The following is a 16,826-nucleotide window of genomic DNA, read 5'->3' as shown; positions in this document are numbered from 1 at the left end:
TGCCCGTGCTGTGCACGAGCCTAACACTTTAGATTCTAGTGCATCTATGTGTATGTAATTGTCTTTGAATAGTGATATTATATATATATATATATATATTATGTTCAAAACACGATTAATATAACCTTATAGTTTGTGATCTGTATCTAAAATTTTATTATATTAATGTTTGCTACGAATATAAAATCGGAAAATTTATTAATATTTTTTAAAAGAGAAGACTTGTTTAAAACGAAACTATTTTCCTCTCTTTGAGATAAAACAATAGCAATATTTAAGCATCAGTTGATACTTTCAATTTTAATTCGACTAATTTAAAGGTGTAAAATACTTATTATTTTTTATGAAATTTTGAGTTGGATAATTCTAATTCAAATTATTAAATTAATTTTACATGTTTAAAACGAAACAAAGTAGAAATTGATTTTCTATTTAAATGAAGAAATACTATTTTTTAATTTTTAGTAAATATTCTCGATTTAGCTCATTTTACTTATTCTATCTTATTTTAAAATATAAATACTTTAAGTATATTTATTTTAGTAAACATAACAAACAAATGACATGACAGAATAGCAAATACAACAGTTTAATATGTAAATTAGATCTCAAGCTAATATAAAAAAGAAAGAAAATTGTATGGTTTGACTACTTAACCTTTTGAACAAAAGTAATTTCATTTGCTCCCACTAATGGATTGATACACACGTGGCAATAAATCCATTATTATTGACTTAATGAAATACTTTGGAAATTACATGAATATTGTTTTATTTTTTAATATGGAGTGCACTTTTTTTTTTGACATTATTTAATTTGCACTATTTTTATGCATATATATATATATATATATATATATATATATATATATATATATATACACACACATACTATGTTCAAAACACGATTAATATAACATTGTAGTTTGTACTCCGTATGTAAAACTTTATTATATTAGTGTTTACTACGAATACAAAGTCTGCACTTTATTTTTTATATTATTTTTTTTAATATGGGGTTCACATTTTTTTTATATTGCTTGATTTTGTTAATATGGGGTCTACTTTTTTTTTACCGTGAGTTTGGAGATTGTGGGTTCCACTTTTTTTTAATTTTTATTTTATTGCTTGATGTTGTTTAGTATGAGGCCCACCCTTTATGGGGTGCACTTTTTTTTTTTTTTGGACATTATTAGTTTGTACTATTTTTATGCATATAATATATATACATATACTATGTTCAAAACACGATTAATATAACTTAGTTTGTGCTCCGTATCTAAAACTTTATTATATTAGTGGTTGCTACAAATACAAAGTCAACACTTTTTTTTTTAACATTATATTTTTTTAATATGGGGTTCAGTTTTTTTTTTTGGATATTGCTTGATTTGATAATATGAGGTCCACTTTTTTTTCCCCATGAGTTTGGAGACGGTGAGTTCCACTTTTTTTTCTTCCTATTTTTTTAATTGCTCGGTGTTATTTAGTACGGGGCCCACCCTTTTTTTAAGGGACAACGGAGACCCATGCTTCATATAGTTTTTTTTTTTTTATTTTTATTTTTTATATTGCTTGGTGTTATTTAGTATGGGGTCCACCCTTTTGGACATTATTAGTTTGCACTATATATATATATATATATATATATATACTATTAATATAACATTAATAGTATCTAAAACTTTATTATATTAGTGTTTGCTATGAATACAATGTCTGCACTTTTTTTTTTTGACATTGTTTGTTTTTTTTTAATATGGGATTCGCTTTTTTTTTTATATTGCTTGATTTTGTTAATATGGGGTTCACTTTTTTTCTGTGAGTTTGGAGATGGTGGGTTCCACTTTTTTTTTATTTTTTTTTTAAATATTGGTTGGTGTTTTTTTTAAATTTTTTAATATTGATTGGTGTTTAATATGAGGACCACACAATTTTTTATTTTTTTAATGCTTACGGACGACGAAGCATAGGTCGAGACCCATGCTTCTATATAGTAGTATTAACGGAGACCCATGCTTCATATAGTTTCTTCTTTTTTTATTTTATTTTTTATATTGCTTGGTGTTATTTAGTATGGGACCCACCCTTTTGGACATTATTAGTTTGCACTATTTTTATGCATATATATATATATATATATATATATATATATATATATATATATATATATACATACAACAACAACAACAACAACCCAGTGAAATCCCACATCGTGGGGTCTGGGGAGGGTAGAGTGTACGCAGACCTTACTCCTACCAAGGTAGGACGGCTAATTCCGAAAGACCCTCGGCTCAATAAAAGCATAAAAAGAAGTCAGATAAGGTTAAGAGAATCAAAGCGATATGAAATGAAATAATGCAAGCGACACAGATAACACAGGAAAATCAAAGCACAGGAAATAACAGATAATAGCAGAAATCTGAGCTATATATATATATATATATATATATATATATATATATATATATATATATATATAAGTGAATCTCATATTAAAAAATAACAAACAATGTCAAAAAAAAGTGCAGACTTTGTATTCATAGCAAACACTAATATAATAAAGTTTTATAGAGCACAAACTACAATGTTATATTAATCGTGTTTTGAACATAGTAATATGAGATTCACTTTTTTTTATATTGCTTGATTTTGTTAATATGGGGTCTATTTTTTTTTCGTGAGTTTAGAGATGGTGGGTTCTACTTTTTTTTTAATATTAGTTGGTGTTTTTTTAATTTTTTTAATATTGATTGACATTTAATATGAGGACCACATAATTTTTTTTTAATGCTTACGGACGACGAAGCATGGGTTGAGACCCATGCTTCTATATAGTAGTAATTACAATATCAAAAACACAAAAAGTACAGTTAGTGAAAAACGCCAAATTAACCGAAGTGATAAAGTAAGTCAAAAGTCGATCAATTTGTTTTCATCATTGTTTGTAAGCAAAATGTCCAAATTGACCCTTATATTATTCGATATTACTCAATTTTGCCATCTGTTTGACTTTTGGTTCATTCATACCCTTTTTGTTCAAAAAGCATCTCATATATTTCCTTACTAATATCGGAGGTCAATGTGAAATGAATGAACTCTATGTGTCCAAATTTTTCAAGAGAAAAGGTCCAAATTTATCACTACTAAAAATAGAGATTTTTCCCACTGACATTAAATGAGAAATTTATGGGATAAAACATGATTTTCCCACCGAACCAGATCATTGGGAAGAAGCATGGTGGGAAGTAAGTTTCCATTGAAACACTGAGAAACTTCTTAATTCTTTCGTGTGAAAACACTACTATTTAAATTTTTCCACCGACATTCAGTGGGAAATAGCCACTGGAAAATTCAGAAAAAAATATAGATTTTCGAATAGTGTATTTCTCAGCTGTTTACCGTGATTTAAGATATTCGTAGGTTGAGCTTCATGAGCGGCCCAGCAAAATTGAGTCTTTTTCCTAATTAACAACAGGATAACAGTAGACCAAAACTTTACGAAGGTAGAATATGAGTAATTCTGTACATATAGGTGGGCAAATTTGACATTTTTAAAAATGACACAAGAAATTTCCTCTACTAATTGTATTAGGGGTCAAGAAATTTCTCTTATTTGTTTGTCCTTTTTTTTTCTCAACTTCTATTAACTTATTATATATGAATAGAATGATGCACATAAATAAGGAAATTCTAACCCTCAGATGTTGTGATTATTGAGTTATCAAGGCAGTTGCATATTCGCTTGGTGTGTACAAATGACTTGAGGGATATATTTCAGGAATCAAGTAGTTGTTGATGTAGTCATTGCTCCCTATTCCTACTATGAAGAGGCACTTATTCAAGTGATTTTTGGCTGAAGTTATATTACCCAGTAAATTAGCAAGTCGTGAAATTGTGACTTTATGATTCTTCAATTGTCTGTCCAAGTGAATCCGATCACCCTGATAACGATAATAGGAAGGGAAAAAAAGAGAAGAAAATCTTCTAAGTAAATTCCTTATATTTTTCTCATTTACTATTGTTCATGTCCAAAAAGAAAGATAAAAAATGTGCAATAAAGGAATTGTTATTATGATATAGTATTGGACATGCATGTTTGCCTTGGATGCATGGAATGTAGCACATGTATAACAAATTACACTTACAAGATGACTTCCGCTATGGTTGCGAATTCCAGCTGAACCAGATGCATAATTTACACCTTCTAAGATTTCACTATCTTGTGCACCTACAAACGGTGGAATGTAATGATCAAAATCTAGGAGTTCCGCTGCAAACAGGGAGATAAATCAAGTCAATTGTCTGCAGGAAGCTGACACTAAAAAAATTAATGAACCTAGGGCCTAATTCAATCGATTGTGAAAATTAGCTCACGAGGTGAGTATTACTCATATTGCTCAAGACTAACTCTAAAAATGATTTAATAGTCCATTCACTCAATGATGTGAGATCGACATCACACACTCATGATTGAACATTTGGCGTCTTGGGACAATATAACGTGTGGACCAGACATTGGAAAACATAATAATAGGCATCGATCGATCTGGCTTTCATATATATTATGAAAATAGAACTCGATCGGGCCATATAAGGATTGATATAATCATGAGATGAGGATTGTTCGTCCAAGACCGTATAAGGGACCACATGCAGTCAATTCCCTAGCTCAGCCAACGTGGAAAATTTAACAGCCAAATACTCCATTTTTACTAATACTTGTTTGATATTATTGCCTAATATTGATGTTTCTCAAACCTTTTCAGACTTTAGGCCTATCAGTCTTAGCAATGTCACTCAAAAAATTATTTCAAAAGTTCTTTCTGAAAGGCTTTCTACAATTATTCCAAAGATTATCTCCTCAAATCAAAGTGGTTTTATCAAAGGAAGGGCAATAGGTGAAAATGTCTTGTTAGCACAGGAAATTATTCATGACATGAAGCGTCAGAATAATGGGGGTAATGTTGTTTTTAAAATTGATATGAATAAGGCTTATGACAGACTCTCTTGGTATTTTTTGGGTGCTGTCATGAGGAAAATGGGATTTGATGAAAAAGTGATTTTCATTATATGGAATATGCTTGCTAACAATTGGTATAGTGTGGTTGTTAATGGGAAGAGGCATGGATTTTTCAAGTCTCAAAGGGGGGTGAAACAAGGGGACCCTATTTCACCTGCCTTATTTATAATTGCTGCAGAATCTTTATCTTGCATGTTAAATGAACTGTATAATAATCCAAGGTTCAAAGGCTTCACTATGCAAGCAACTGGACCTAAAATCAATCACTTAGCTTATGCTGATGACTTGATTATTTTTTGTGCGGGAAAACCTAAGACTTTGAATCTAATTATGAAGGTTCTTGAGGATTATTCCACTAATTCTGTACAGAAGATCAATGGAGATAAAAGCTGCTTTATAATGGATAAGAAGACTTCTAACAAGAGGAGCAGAATTGTGGAGAGTATTCTTCAAGTTCAAAGGCAAGAGTTTCCAATCACCTACTTAGGATGCCCTTTATTTCAAGGAAGGAAGCTTATTCAATATTTTGCTGATATGGCAACCAAGACTATCAAGAAGGTAAATTCTTGGAATTATGGAAGATTATCAACAAGAGAGAAAATTGTTTTGATTAAACATGTGCTTTCAGCTATGCCTGTGCATCTTCTAGCCATTTGTAAACCACCTAAAACTATTTTCAAATAAATGGAGCAAATTTTTGCTAACTTTTTATGGGGCAACAATGAAGGCAAGAATAAGTATCATTGGGCTAAATGGTCCAGTTTATGTATGCCTACTTTAGAAGGTGGCATTGGTATAAGGTCCTTGCAGGATATTTCAGAGTCTTTCTCTGCCAAGTTGTGGTGGCATTTCAGAACTAAGGAGTCATTGTGGGCAGAATTTTCGAAGGCCAAATATGCTAGAAGAATTCATCCTGTGGCTAGGAAATGGAGTTACTCACAATCTCATAATTGGAGAAGGATGATGGAGATTAAAAAGAAAATTGATCATCTTATATTATGGAGAATCAACAAAGGAAATGCAAGTTTTTGGTGGGATAACTGGTCTGGTTTGGGGGATCTAGCCCAGTTTGGTGATGCTAATACTTCGGTAAGAGGCACTGTGGCTGAATATATTGAAGATGGAACCTGGAATGTGGAAAAGCTCAAGAGGAAGCCGCCTGAGCATATTGTACACCAAATCAGAGGAATTACTATTAATTCTCCCAATCTAAAAGACAATCCTATTTGGACAGTCACAACACATGGGAGATTTAGTTGTAAATCTGCTTGGAATAATGTGAGAATGGCTCAGAATCCCTCTTTGATCAATACAATGATGTGGCACAAAAAATCTCCATTCAAGGTTTCTTTTTTCCTATGGAAAGTTTTTAAAAACAAAGTTGTTGTGGACTTGAATTTGAGGAGATCCAATGTGCATCTTCCTTCTATGTGTGCTTGCTGTGTTAGTCATTGTTATACCCCATTTTAACCGGAGTCAAAATGGTTTACAACATCCCGGTAATTCCGGGGTTAATTAAAGTTAAGGATTTGCCACCTAATTACTTATGGTGAGTTAGGACACCTAAAGTTTATTAAAGTTATTTTCTAAAGTTAACTCCGTTTTGGTGTCTACGAAACCAAAAGATTCAGGTAAGGGTTCAACTAATCTAAAGGGAAGGTATTAGGCACCCTTTAAAATTCATTAACAATGGTTAACCGACCGGACTTATGTTAATTAATTAAGGCTAAAAATGCAAATATAATATTTTAAATATTTAATAAAATAGCTTGTAAGTATTGCTAAGGTTTATAATGGAAATATAAATATGCTATTTAAAATAAGACTTGTAGAAAAGATAATAATTTGCATAAAAGACTTTAGTTATAAGTAAACTAAAGAAAGTACGGGATTGTGCCATGTTTTATAAATATTTGAAACAACTCAATGATTAGATATTAATTGATTTTAACAACTCAATGATTAGATATTAATTGATTTTAACAACTTAAAAAATATATTGAATGACCAGATAAGATAGATAAATGGCTAGTGTAAATTTGAAAATAACTTTATAAATATTCTACAATGCTTCCTTTCCGATCCGATATCTGTATATTGTTAATTTTTTTTTACAGTATTTTAAAAGGTTTATTAATTCATTCTTTTCAATATTTCAATGTTCCCAAATTATATGCACGTAGTACATATACGTATATAATGTATGCATGCACAGGTCATCAATGGAGATCTGGGTATAATTTTAATTTTTCTTTGGGGTTAACAGCCTTCTTAGAGTCATAATATGAATCAAAGTATTTCTATATTATACCGAAATAATGTCCAACTAGCTTATCCGATCAAAAGAAAGCTCTCCTAGAGTCATGAAAGAAACTAAAATATTTTCCTTATTACCGAAGTAACATCCCAATTAGCCCACTAAAATAGGTTTTCTAAAATCAACAATCTTAAACCAAACACATATGAGAAAACAAACAGTTAATCAATCCTAATGCAATTGACGCCTTTCTGCTCCCCTCTTTTAATTCTGCCGGATGTTTTTAAGAGGGGAGTGAATCCAATGTGGAATAAATGAGGGTTCTGAATCTAGCGGCAATATCAAGTCTCAAAATGAGACTTCTTGTAGCAACGAAAGTCTTTTACAAAGACCCCAATTTGCTCCCAAAGTGTACATGTAAAAAAAAAAAAAGATAAAGAATTAGAAATATACGTAACCATTAAATAAGGCAAGACATATATGACATGAAATTCAAAACAGACCAGTGGATTGTGTATATATTATGTATATTTGAGTATACTTCGCATATATACATTCATACGGATGCTTAGAGGGTTAATATTGGAAAGCTTTTGCCCCCGTCTGTTACACCCCGGAAAATTTTCGTTCGCGCACAGTGGATCGACTGGCGAAGGACAATTTCGAGTATCGAACTAGCGATGTCTTAAAGATATTTAGGAGAAGAATTATAATGCCCCTTATGTTGGTAATTAGGATCCAAGTGAGTTTCAAGAAGTACCCACAAGCCAAATATGGGCACAAGCCATCCAAAAAGGGCGAGTTAAGGAAACACTTTCGGAGGATCTGGTTTGTAGGGACCAAAACTCCATTTTTAAGTCGGAATTTGGGAAAAACACCAGAGTATAAAAGTTGTAGATAATTGAACTATCTTTCCAACCATAGGTTGTGGACCATTACAACACATCGGGATCAAAAGTTATAGCCACTTTACGGCAGATAGTTCACCACGTTCTGGCATGACCTGCGACGACGACATGCGACTCGCATGTTCGACATGCGACTCGCACATAGTGTCGCATGTTGTGCCAGTGAGAGTTGATCAACTGGCATGACCTGCGACACAACATGCGACTCGCATGTTCTACATGCGACACACACATAATGTCGCATGTTGTGCCAGTCCAGAATCTTCTGGACAATTATATATAGACCCAATTTCGTTCTAACTCATTTTTTTTTCACCATTTTAGTCCTAAAACCTCTGGAACCCTCTCCAAACTTTCATCCACAAGAAAAATCAAGGGAAACCAAGATTAACAACATCAAATCCATAAATCAAAGTGTATGAAACCCAAGTAAGGTTCATCTTCCTCAAGGAAATCCAAAGAGGGAAAGTAGGGTTTTGGTGCTAGAAGGGAAAACTCCACTCAAGGCTTGTCCAACCATCATTCAAGGTAAGTTTCATGACTATTACATGTTGTTTAAGATATTGGAAGGTTAAGGTACTCGACTTGTAGAGAAGCATAGCAAATGGGTCATTCAAGAGTGAATAGTGTCATGTTTGGTTAGTAGTTGAATTGAATCATGGATTATAGGGTGTTGTGAGTATGAATAGGTTATAAAGGACTTGTAAACCCTGAGATAAATGTGATACGTGGGAAAATACGATATCGAACCTATAACCATAAATGTGATGAAATTGGAGAGAAATGGTGAATTTTGCTAAATGCACATAGATAATGATTGTTGATTGTGATATTGTGAGTAGCATTGGGAATGTTGGGAGTTGATATAGAACATGGGAAAAGTAGTATAAACAAAGGAAGTGCTGCCCAGTTTTTCCTAGAAAAAACGATGCGTTCTCATAGTTATTTAGCTAATGTACCTCGCATTCTTTAATGAAGGTGACGACGTAACATCGGAGGTGAACGAGAGACCGATAGCTTAGCTAAACGACAAAGGTATGTGAGGCTAGTCCTTTCTTTCCAATGGCATGAATCCTATAGTATAAGTTCTTTTCCTCTTCATGAGTTCCTATTTTCCGGAAAGCTAGAAGCCTATATTCATAAATGTCTATATAAGATTAGAGATATGATATGATGATGCCATATTGATAGTGATGTTATTTATTGCTTACACTCACCTTATGTTCTAATTCCTTCAAGGTGAGGCAGAATGTCAATAATTGCTCCATAATGAAATCGGAGAAATCATGACCTTACGTCACCCCGATAGAGTATAGTTGATCTCGAGTCTTATGCATGTATTATGATAAGCATATTATAATAAGCATATTATAATAAGCATATTATTACAAGTATTTTTGATGAGCATGTCATGATCATATTACACCGCGCCTAGTTGGCCGGGCAGTCACCGCCAAGGCGGGCAGCTATACGGATACACCATGACCTTTTGGCATGGGCAGACACCACTAGTGGGCGGCATGAGATGGTACCCCGGACGCGGGAGGCCTGGACGTGGGCTAATGTTATTGATTATCACACCGTTCCGATATGGACGGGCAGCTTGCATATTATGCATATATAAGATTATGATGAGTATGAGTAAGACAACATGCAATACTCCTTTTATGATTGCCATTCAGATTCAGATGTTTCATATTGACGTTCACATTATATTATCATTGTCTTTCTTCATTTTTTATGCCTCTCATACTCAGTACAATGTTCGTACTGACGTCCTTTTTCTTTGGACGCTGTGTTCATGCCCACAGGTAGGCAGGGAGGAGACGTTGCTCCAGATTCCTAGAGTTGCCAGCCGATTAAAAGCACACCATTGCTCCGGAGGTGCCTATGATAATATTTTGTGTACAGTTGTATATGTGTCAGTTCATAGAGGCTCGTAGATACTCGATGTGGGTTGTATGGTCTCATGGAAGGGTCATTTTGTATGTATGAACGTATATGTATCATTTTTGGAGTTGTTTTGAGCAGGTTGGATTTCCGGACAGCTCCAAACCAGTAGCTGCTGAAAATTGCAGCACTGTTAACAGAACTGTTTTGCACAGTTTTTGCAAAACTGTCCAGTTTTTGCAAAATTGAACAGTTTCTGCAGAACTGTCCAGTTTCTGCAGAACTGTCCAGTTGCAAAAACTGTTCAGTTTCTGCAGAACTGTCCAGTTTCTGCAAAACTGTCCAGTTGCACAAAAAAAAAATCTATTTTTATGTTTTGTTTTGATTATGTGCAATGAGGACACTGCAATATTTTTAGTTGGGGGTGGCATGTGGTAGCACGTTATATTTTGGTTATGCTTGATTGTGTGCCCTTGTCGGGTTTATTTTGTGACTGTTGGTGTGGCTGTGGATAAACGTTACAAATGGAACTTGCTCAAATTCTTGAAAATTTCGTTCTTTTTGCATGTTGTGGATTAGTCACTTTTGTTATTTTATTTCCGTTCTAAGTTAGGTAGTTTAGGAGTAAAAACTTTTGTTATTTTATTTCCGTTCTTAGTTAGGTAGTTTAGGAGTAAAAATGGTGTTGGGATGTGATTTTTTACCCCTTGGCTAATTTTTGGCTTGCTTGGTACCAACTTATTTAAACCTTAACATATGAACTCTTGATTTTTGAAAAAGAAAAATGATTGAAGTAAGGTTTCTTGTTGTGACTTTTAGATTTAATTTTTGGCTCTTACTTTCACTAATTAGTCTCTTTAGGCTATGCGTGACTTTTTGAGTTCATTTGTTTCAATTGGTTCTTGGATACATATTCTACTTGAGTTTTCATGTGCCATGTGTGATGAGGTTTATTTGTGAGTTCTTTTGCATTATTTGTGGTCTAGAACTTGCCCGGAATGAGTTTCAAGGCGAAATCCTAGACTACACTTGGTTTGAAAAATGATGTTAGGCCTTCCTTGAACCGCTTTTGTGCCTTAAATATCCTACCCTTGCATATTTTCCCTAGTCAACCCCGTTTGAGCCTTTAACCTTTTCTTTGGCAACCATGTTACAAGTTTTAACCTTTTGTTCTTTATTGATCTATCTTTTGGTACCCTACCTCCTTAAGTGCGTTGAAAGTGCAAACGTAGGCTAAAAGCCTAAGTTTGAGGGTGATAGTTGGAAAAAGTTGTGATGTGGGAGTTACTTTAAGGTGAAAGAAAAAAAAATGAAGTAGTAGAAAAAAAAATTGGAAACTTCCTTGTTATTTTGAAAAAGAAAAAAATAAAAATAAAGAAAGGAATAATAAAGAGTTGTGAATAAAGGGAAGACTAGTTGGCGAAATGAAAAATGAAAAAAATGGTGGAAAAGCTTGAAAGGAAGTGTGCTTTGATTGTTGAAAATTGTAGTGCTTAGGGAGGTTTTTGAGTCACTATTTCCAAATTATGTCCCTACCTTAACTAAAAGCCTACATTACAACCCTTTAAGTCCTAATTGATTTTGAACCAAGTGTGTCTATATTAGTGGAGAAATACATGAAGGGCAAGCTTATGGTACTGCTTGTGCAATTGAACATCTTTGTGAGAGAAGAGAGTTAATTCTTTCTATTTAATATCCCATTTGTGTTTTGAATTACATTTTCTAAGTGTGGGATTCTCTCTTGAGTGTGAGGGCACATGAGAATTTAAGTTGTGAAAGTGTTTCATTTTCCAATTGAGAGGAATGAACAAAAGAAAGTTGTTTTGCGATAAGGAGACAAATTTTGAAGCTTTAGTGTCATGACTTGATTGCTACTTTGATTAATTTGGTGTTTGAGCACTTGAAAGGAAAATGAAGTTTTTAAGAAGAAGTTGGTGATTCATATGTTTTGAATTAATTGTTGGTACCAATCAAAGTCACGTTTTTGTGCTTAAAGTAGACTTTTTAACTTGGTATGATGTTGGTGCACTATTGAGTCGATTTCTTCGAAAGAGATTGTATGTTTCGAATTGCTTGAGGACAAGCAATAGTTTAAGTTTGGGGGTTTGATAAGTTGGTATTTTACCAACTTATCTCTTCTTTAATCTTATATTTTTGCTATGTTTGCTTGAGAAAATAGTGCATTTAATATCATTTACATCTATTTTACAGGTTTTATATGATTTATAAGTGATCGGAAGAAACCAAGTGAAAATAAAGTCAAAAAGAGGTCAAATTGGACAGATTTGCAAAACTGGACAGTTTTGCAAAAATGGGACAGATTCGCAAAAAACGGGCAGAACTGCAAAAACGAAAATCTGGGGCATATTTTGTCATTTTTTGGACTTGGAAAAATTGGGAAACATAAAAGGAAGACTAGGGGGCAAAAACATATCATCTTTGGCACAACACTAAGTTCTTGGAGGCTAGGGTTCATCACCAACACCTTGGAAGAGAAGATTTGGAGGCACCCAATGAGAAATTCTTTACCCATTTCTTCTACTCTTGCTTTGTATTGAATATTTATGTGTGTAGTATTTCATTTTAATACTTGAACCTTGTTTATGGAAGTATATATTGTTTAAGTTTGGATTGAATATCTTGTTTTGCTTATGTGTTGAATGATTTTATTCCTAATGAAGTGGGTTATTGTTTCTTTAATTAATCTCATTTTGAATGATTCTTAAGGGAGTAGCTAACCCTAAGACTTGCCCATTTATTTCGATTTAAACTTGGAAGAGGCAAACTCGGGATTGGGAAAGATTAATTAACAAGAATTTGGGGTGTTAACCCTCATCTAATGGAAATCGACCTAGGGATAGGCGACACCACTTGTAGCCATATTCGGGTGTTCTTAATGCTCCTAATTGCTTTAGGGATATTCAAATAGGTAGTCTAGTTAGTCTTCGGAAGAAGCTAATTTAGAGTCATTATCCGAGGCTAAGTAATATAAACTCACTATTATTTGTAAATCATGAAGTACATTGGATCGTTACTTGAGCGTAGTTTCCCTTGTATCCATGCTTGTGGCCATTGATCATTTTACTTGCTTTCTAGGTTAGTTTACATTTTTGCATTAGTTATAATTTTCTCTCAAACAAAACCAAAATGTTATCTATCGTTTGGCTTTAGCTATTATTGGTGAAAATTCCTACTTTTCCTAATCGCTTACATATTGTTCTCTGTGGGATTCGACCCCGACTCATAGTTGGGTAAATTATATTTGCATACGACCGTGCCCATTCTAATTAATAGGGTGGATTTGGACGTTATCAGTTGCGCGCCACATCGATAAACAAGAGGCTACAGGGCATTTAGGAAAAATGACCATCTTTCTTCTACAAGATCGTGCGATAGAACTGTGATGTAAGATTTCCTTTATTCTAATTGTGCGTTATGATTTCAGTGATGCCGCCAAAGAAGAAACAAATCCGCGTGATATTAAATACCGCCGGTGAAGGCACCAACCGATAACCTCCAGTTGAGTGGGGACAGAGCGAGGCTCAGGATGCCACTTCCTCGCATGCCACTCCCGTTTCTTCTTCTACCTTGCCCAATGTGGAAGGGCAAGCAGGAGCCCCAGCTCCAATTCCTCCGCCGGTCGCTTCGGGCCAACAAATGACCGAGGTTATTCAGTTATTGACCCAGTTGGTGGCTGCACAAGCACAACGACAGAATGTGGGTTCAAGTGATCGGGCAGCAAGTACAAAGGCCCGTGATTTTATGAGTCTAAATCCTCCGGAATTCTTCGGGTCAAAGCCAGAGGAAGACCCACAAAGTTTTATCGATGATATATTGAGGCCATTGAGGGTTGTTCATGCCTCCGAGACTGAATCCGCAGAGTTGGCATCCTATAGACTCCGGGACTTGGCGGTATTATGGTACAACAATTGGGTATTATCAAGAGGGGAGAATGCTCCTCCTCCGGTTTGGCAAGAGTTTGTAGATGCTTTTACTCGCCATTATTTGCCACCCGAGGTCCGCCGAGCTAGAGCGAACAGGTTCCTGAATTTAAAACAAAGAGGCATGAGTGCTCGAGAGTATAGTATGCAGTTCAATTCATTGGCAAGATATGCTCCAGCTATGGTGGCAGACATGGGAGACCGGGTTTACAGGTTTGTGAGTGGCCTAGGGACACATTTGTACAGAGATTGTCTGACGGCCTCCTTGCAAGACGGGATGGATATTTCCCAGATACAGGCCCATGCCCAGAATCTCGAGGACCGACAACGACAGCAAGGAGGTGATCGTGATGGTGACAGAAGACAGGGTAAGAGGGCTAGATCTATGGGAAAGAGCAGTGAGTATAGAGGGGGACCGAGACAGACACATCCCAGGCACTCAGGTTAGTCCGCGACTAGTGCGCCCCCCAGATTCTCAGATAGGAGGTTCGATCGTTCTTTTCAGCCGGGACAGGGACAGAGTTCGAGAGCCTCAGATTCTCAGTCCAGGAGAGATCAGGGTCAGCAGAGGCCCCCAGTACCGCGGTGTAATCAGTGCGGTAGGTTGCATTCGGGACAGTGTCGCCTAGGGTCGGATGCTTGCTATACCTGCGGGCAAGTCGGTCACATGATGAGGGACTGCCCCTCAGCGAGAGATAGGGCTGGGACTCAGCCCATAGGTTCAGCAGCGGGTTCTTCATCAGCACGCCAGAGAACACCGACTCCCCAGATGACAGCAGGTAGAGGGGGAGTATCCACTTCAGGTGCTGCTCAGCCTCGTGTATATGCTCTAGCGGGGCGACAGGATCTTGAGTCTTCCCCAGATGTTGTCACAGGTATATTGTCCATATTCTCCCGTAAGGTGTATGCGTTGATAGATCCAGGATCTACATTTTCTTATATTACTCCATATGTTGCCGGCTGTGTTGGGGTGAAACCCGAGTCCATTAAACCCTTTGAGGTACTCACTCCGGTTGGTGAACCCGTGATAGCAAGACGGGTATACAGAAATTGTATTATTGTGATATGTGATCGTCAGACCCAAGTTGATTTGATTGAGCTAGAGATGGTTGACTTCGATATAATCATGGGTATGGATTGGTTGGCATCGTGTTATGCAAATGTTGATTGCCGGACAAAAATGGTTCGATTCCAATTTCCGGGAGAGCCCGTGCTTAAATGAAAGGGTAATGCAGCATCGCCGAAGGGTAGGTTTATTTCCTACCTCAAGGCGAGGAAAATGATAGCAAAGGGCTATATTTATCATTTAGTTCGGGTTCATGACACTGCGGCAGAGCCGCCAACTTTTCAGTCAGTTCCGGTGGTGAATGAATTCCCAGATGTATTTCCGGATGAACTTCCAGGTCTTCCACCAGAAAGAGAAATTGAGTTCGCTATTGATGTGTTGCCAGACACAAAACCTATTTCTATTCCTCCTTATCGGATGGCTCCGGCAGAATTGAAAGAACTAAAGGTACAGTTGAAGGACTTGCTCGAGAAGGGATTCATTAGACCTAGTTCATCACCGTGGGGAGCACCGGTCTTGTTTGTGAGAAAGAAAGACGGCTTGCTACGAATGTGTATTGACTATAGGCAATTGAACAAGGTGACGATAAAGAACAGATATCCTCTCCCAAGGATTGATGATTTGTTCGATCAATTGCAGGGTGCCAAGTTATTTTCCAAGATAGATCTGAGGTCGGGCTACCATCAGGTGAGAGTTAGAGAGACGGATATTCCTAAAACGGCTTTCAGAACGAGATATGGCCACTATGAATTTCGAGTGATGTCATTCGGGTTGACTAATGCTCCGGCTGTATTTATGAATTTGATGAACAACATATTCAGGCCTCTCTTGGATCTGTTCGTGATCGTATTTATCGATGATATTCTGGTGTATTCTCGCACGGAATCGGAACATGCAGATCATTTGAGGATTGTTCTAGGCATTCTTCGAGCCCGGGAATTATATGCGAAATTTTCAAAGTGCGAGTTTTGGCTAAATTCGGTGACATTTCTAGGCCATGTTATTTCCGATGATGGTATTCGAGTTGATACTCAAAAGATTGAAGCGGTGAAAACTTGGCCAAGGCCTACGACGCCCACAGAAGTTCGTAGTTTCCTGGGTTTGGCTGGATATTATAAGAGATTTGTAGAGGGCTTTTCATCTATCTCAGCCCCATTGACTAAACTAACCCAGAAGGCGGCTAAATTCCAGTGGAACGACGCTTGTGAGCGTAGTTTCCAAGAGTTGAAAGACAGGTTAACCTCAGCTCCAGTTTTAACACTTCCAGAAGGATCAGATGGTTACGTGGTGTATTGCGATGCTTCGGGTGTCGGGTTAGGATGTGTATTGATGCAGCATGATAAGGTTATTGCATACGCATCGAGGCAATTGCGGAAGCATGAAAAGAATTACCCCACACATGATCTCGAATTGGCTGCAGTCATTCATGCCTTAAAGATGTGGAGACATTACTTGTATGGTGTGCACGTGGATATCTATACAGATCACAAAAGCCTCCAATATATTTTCAAGCAAAAGGAATTGAATCTGCGACAGAGGCAGTGGTTAGAACTATTAAAAGATTATGATGTTGACATTTTGTACCACCCGGGAAGGCCAATGTAGTAGCCGATGCACTTAGCCGCCGATCGATGGGAAGTCTATGCGAAGTCCCTCCGGAAAGGAGAGAAATGGTTCAAGAAATACATCGGTTGGCTAATCTTGGAGTGCGTGTGCTTGATGGGGGTGAGGCAGGTACTAGT

General features: G+C 36.2%; 1 pseudogene; it reads right to left on the bottom strand.

The window, feature by feature from the left end:
- The window catches only part of LOC132625234 (GDSL esterase/lipase At5g45670-like), a 29,189-nt pseudogene that overhangs the window by 3,629 nt on the left and 8,734 nt on the right, over positions 1-16,826 (bottom strand).

This window comes from Lycium barbarum, chromosome 12, assembly GCF_019175385.1.
Source record: "Lycium barbarum isolate Lr01 chromosome 12, ASM1917538v2, whole genome shotgun sequence".
Classification (NCBI taxonomy): domain Eukaryota; kingdom Viridiplantae; phylum Streptophyta; class Magnoliopsida; order Solanales; family Solanaceae; genus Lycium; species Lycium barbarum.
The sequence above is the reverse complement of the archived record's forward strand: the minus strand, read 5'-3'. Positions and strand labels throughout refer to the sequence as shown.